This window comes from Arachis duranensis, chromosome 9 (genome assembly GCF_000817695.3).
Source record: "Arachis duranensis cultivar V14167 chromosome 9, aradu.V14167.gnm2.J7QH, whole genome shotgun sequence".
Lineage (NCBI taxonomy): Eukaryota > Viridiplantae > Streptophyta > Magnoliopsida > Fabales > Fabaceae > Arachis > Arachis duranensis.
In genome coordinates this window covers 53,936,534-53,941,664 of record NC_029780.3, presented here as the reverse complement: position 1 = coordinate 53,941,664, position 5,131 = coordinate 53,936,534, and the positions used below count along the sequence as shown (strand labels likewise).

The 5,131-nt window shown below is 36.8% G+C and overlaps 1 non-coding gene across 1 annotated transcript; it reads left to right on the top strand.

Annotated features, from left to right (window-relative positions):
- The first annotated feature begins 692 nt into the window (after positions 1-692).
- On the top strand, positions 693-800 carry LOC127741916 (small nucleolar RNA R71). The gene has a single exon (XR_008003104.1). It is a non-coding gene; the product is annotated as a small nucleolar RNA R71 (small nucleolar RNA).
- The last annotated feature ends 4,331 nt before the right edge of the window (positions 801-5,131 follow it).

Here is a 5,131-nt window from a genome sequence, read left to right as displayed (position 1 = left end):
CACTCTCTTTTGGGATTCTCTTTTGTATTGCTTGGTAGAGTACTAGGAGGAGTTTTAGTAACTCTTTTACTCAGCTGACCCACTTGTGCCTCCAAATTTCTAATGGAGGACCTTGTTTTATTCATGAAACTGAGAGTGGTCTTAGATAGATCAGAGACTATGTTTGCTAAGCCAGAGAAGCTCTGCTCAGAATTCTCTATCTGTTGCTGAGAAGATGATGGAAAAGTCTTGCTATTACCAAACCTATTTTTCCCACCATAATTGTTGTTGAAGCCTTGTTGAGGCTTCTGGTTATCCTTCCATGAGAAATTTGGATGATTCCTCCATGAAGGATTATAGGTGTTTCTATAGGATTCTCCCATGTAATTCACCTCTTCCATTGCAGGATTCTCAAGGTCATAAGCTTCTCCTTAAGAGGAGGCTTCTTTAGCACTGCCAGATGCAGCTTGCAATCTAGCCAATATGGCATTCAGAGTATCAATCTCAAGAACTTCTTTCTTCTGAGTCACCCCATTATTCACAGAATTTCTTTCAAAAGTGTACATGAACTGGTTATTTGCAACCATCTCAATGAGTTCCTGGGCTTCTGCAGGGGTTTTCAAATGAAGAGATCCACCAGCAGAATGGTCCAATGACATTTTGGACAATTCAGACAGACCATCATAGAATATACATATGATGCTCCATTGTGGAAGCATGTCAGAAGGACACCTTTTGGTTAATTACTTGTATCTTTCCCAAGCTTCATAGAGGGATTCACCTTCCTTCTGTTTGAAGGTTTGGACTTTCACTCTAAGCTTGCTCATCTTTTAAGGTGGAAAGAAATTGGTCAAGAAAGCATTTACCAACTTGTCCCAAGAGTTCAGGCTTTCTCTAAGTTGTGAGTTCAACCATATCCTAGCTCTGTCTCTTACAGGAAAGGGTAAAAGCATAAGTCTGTAGACCTTAGGATCAACCCCATTGGTCTTGACAGTATCACAGATCTATAAGAATTCAACTAAAAACTGATGAGGATCTTCCGATGGAAGTACATGAAACTTGCTATTCTGCTGTATTAGAGAAACTAATTAAGGCTTAAGCTCAAAGTTGTTTGCTCCAATGGCAAGAATTGAGATGCTTCTTCTATAGAAGTTGGAAGTTGGTGCAGTATAGTCACCAAGCATCTTCCTTGCATCTCTTGCATTATTGTTGGGTTTAGCTGCCATGTCTACTTCTTTTTCGAAATTCTCTGAAAGGTCCTCTACGGAGTGTTGTGCTTTAGCTTCTCTTAGCTTCTTCTTCAGAGTCCTTTCAGGTTCAGGATCAGTTTCACCAACAATGTTGTTATCCTTGTTTCTGCTCATATGAAAAAGAAGAGAAACAAAAGGGAGTGGTGGAATCCTCTATGTCACAGTTATAGAGAATGAGAAGCGAGAGGAGGTGAGTTCGAAATTTTAGATTAGTGGAGGAAGAATGTTAGCACTTAAATAAAATAGAAAGAGAAGAGAGAGAGAGAGTTTTCGAAAATTTGAAAAAGGAATAAAATAAAATTAGAATTTAAAACAATTAGTTAATTAAAAGATTTTTTGAAAAATGGTTAGTGATTTTCGAAAATTAGAGGTGAGAGAAATAGTTAGGTGGTTGATAAACCCATATTTTCTGATATATTTTGTGCTGAATTTAAGTGAATTATTCAATCCTTCACCCACTTATGCATGTGAAATTGCATGGTTTTACTTTCCCTTCCTTATTATGTGATGTATGTAAAAAACATGTTTCCTAGGCTTTAAAAATATTAATTTTAATTACCTTTTGTTGCCATTCGATGCCGTGACTTGTGTGTTAAGTATTTTTAGATCTTCTAAGGAAGGAATGATTTAAAGGATGGAAAGGAGACATACAAAAATGGAAGGAAATCGCAAAATGGAGTTTTTGAAGAAACTGGCAGCGACGCGAACGCATGGACGACGAGGCCGCATGCCAGCACGAAATGGCAGTGACGCGACCGCATGATTGACGTGATTGCGCGCCATAAGTGAAACGCATATGATGCGGATGGATGACTAAGCGACCGCGTGACAAGGAAAACTCCAAATGACGTGACCGCATGACCCACGCGGACGCGTGACAGAGGCCACGCACCAAAATTATAGATCTCGTTCCCAGCAGTTTATGGGCTCTTTTTGGCCCAGATCCAAGCCCAGAGAACACAGACCAAGGGCTGTAAAGTGAAGGAATGAAGTGAACAATCGGGGAGCGAAATTCATAATGCACTTTTAATAGTTTAGATGTAGTTTTTAGTAAGGGAGGTTCTTTCCTCTCTCTTAGGTATTAGGATTAGGATTTTTAGAAATTAGAAATATTTTCATCTTCTTCAATTACAGGTTCAATGTTCCTTTTATTTGTTTTCTCAATTTAGTTTATGGATTTCTATGTTCAACTCAACTTCTTTATTTGGCTATAACTGCCCATGTTACATTTGATATCTTTATCAATTCATGATTTTGAGGTATTTCAGTCTTTTTTACTCTCTTTTATTTATGTTACTGTTGCTCCCAATCCGAAGACATTTTTATTCCAGTGGATTTATTTTTCTCCTTTTGGTCTTGGTTAAGAAATTAGTAACTCAGGAGTTATTAGACTCAACGTGATCGATAATTGCTATCCTTGCTAATTAGCTTGAACTTCTATAATCCCAATCTTTTTCTAGGAATTAACTAGCATTTGAAGATCAAACTAATTAGTCACTTGACCTTCTCTTGCACTAGCAAAGGTTAACTAAGTGGAATTAAGATTCAATTTTCATCATCATTGATAAGGATAACTAGGATAGGACTTCCAATTTCTCATACCTTGCCAAAAGTTTATTTTACAGTCATTTATTTATTTTACCTGCCATTTAAATTACTTGTTCCTCATCTTTAAAACCCCGATTTACAATCTTCATAACCAATAATAAGAACATACCTCCTTGCAATTCTTTGAGAAGACGACCCGAGGTTTAAATACTTCGGTTATCAATTCCAAAGGGGTTTGTTACTTGTGACAACCAAAACGTTTGTACGAAGGGATTTTCTGTTGGTTTAGAATCTATACTCACAACGCGACTATATTTTTACAAAATTCTTTACTAGCAAAAAATCCTAACGTCAAAATGGCGCCGTTGCCGGGGACTTGCAAACGTGTGCCTTATTATTGGTTATTGTAAATATTTTTCTTTTACTTGTTCATTTGTTTTTGTTTTCCCTTCTTATTTCTGATAACTACTATGAATTCTTCCCCCTCTCGCTTTGAGTCTGGTTCTAATTTTGTTGGAAGGAATGGAAGCTATAACAGGACTATGCATCAAGGTCTAAGCAATCAAAGATGGATGGAGCCAAGAGGATCTGATCACCCCTTTAGGCAACAACACCCTCTTAGATATCATGGACAGAAACCATTCTACAATGCATACCCAACTGATAGATTTGGTGGACCGCCTTGTAGCTACCAACAAGCCCCACCCTATACTCAGAGACCATCCTTTCAAAACAACCTCAACCCACCATACTCACAAGCTTCTTCTCACCATCCGCCACTGATGATTGGATTTTTGATGGTTTAGAATTTCACAAATGAATTCTCGTTGCAAGTATAGTTTCTAAACCAACAATAATCCTTTCATACAAAAGATTGTTTGTCACAAGTAACAACCCCTAAAATTAATAACCGAAGTATTCAAACCTCGGGTCGTTCTCCCTAGGAATTATAATGAAGTGTTTTATTATTGGTTGTGAGTTATTTTTGGGGTTTTAATAAGAAACATGAAAGATAAATGGCAAGAAAGTAAACTAAGGCCTAAAAAGGTCTTGGCAAGGGTTGGTGGTCAAGGATCTCTATCCTAATCACTAACAATAATATGAGAATTGGCAAGGATTAATCTCATTAATCATCCTCTAACTAGTAGTAAAGGAAAGTCAAATGAGCTATATCAATCCTAGTCCATAAGTTCTAACTCTCCACTAATTCAATTAGTGAGAACTAGAGTCAATGGATCCCAATCATCAATTACTTGGACATTAGTAACTCAAGAGTTCCTAAGTTACCTTTCTCTCATCAAATCATCCTCTAACTAGTAAAGGAAGGTCAAATGAGCTATATCAATCCAAGTCCATAGGTCCTAACTATTCACTAATTGAATTAATGAAAGCTAGAGTCAATGGCTATCAATCATCAATCACTTGGGCACTAGTAGCTCAAGAGTTCCCAAGTTACCCTCTGAAGCCAAGAACATAAAATTCTACTCTAACATCCTTCCAAGCATTTTATCAAACACTTGGAAGGCACAAAAGAAAAGCATAGTAAATTGACAACAAGAATGAAATCTAACAACAATTATTGAAAGGAATTAACAACAACAATTAAAAGAAACACATTTATTATGAATTACCTTGATTGAATTGAAAGAGAGTAGAAGAAACAAAAGTAGATCTACAACAAAACACAAGAACAACATAAAGGAAATTACAACAAAAGAATAGAAGAAGAATGAATGTAACAACAAGGAATTGAGAAGATAAAAGTAGAAGAAGATGAATTAAAATCTAGATCTAAGAACTAAACCTAATCCTAATCCTAATCCTAGAGAGAAGTGAGAGCTTCTCTCTCTAGAAACTACTTCTAAAACTTATGACTAATGGTAACTAACTTCTAAATGTTGTGAAGTATGTTGATTCCCCCTTCAATCCTTGGCTTAAATAGCATCAGAAATGAGTTGGATTGGGCCCACAAGGCTCTAGAATTCGCTTGCCACGTATTGCTTTAAGTGGATCATATGGCAGCAACGACGCGTGCGCGTACAGTGCATGTACGCGTTGATGACAAGTCATCATATACCCATTTTTCAAGCTAATTTCACTTGTTTTGTTAGTCTTTATGCACTTTCTTGCTTCTTAAGTAAGTGATTTGGAGTGGAAATGCACAACTTCTTTAAATCAAGCAACCACCATGAAATTAATGTTAACTCATAAGGTTTAAGCTAATTTTAATTGATTTACAAGCCTTATGAATTTAGTGATACTTGGAGTGGTAGTTTTGGTTTATTTTAGGTGAAGAAAAGAATAAAAGAGAAAAGCGTGGCCTAAGAAAGCGTGACCCAAGGAGAAGGAAGCGT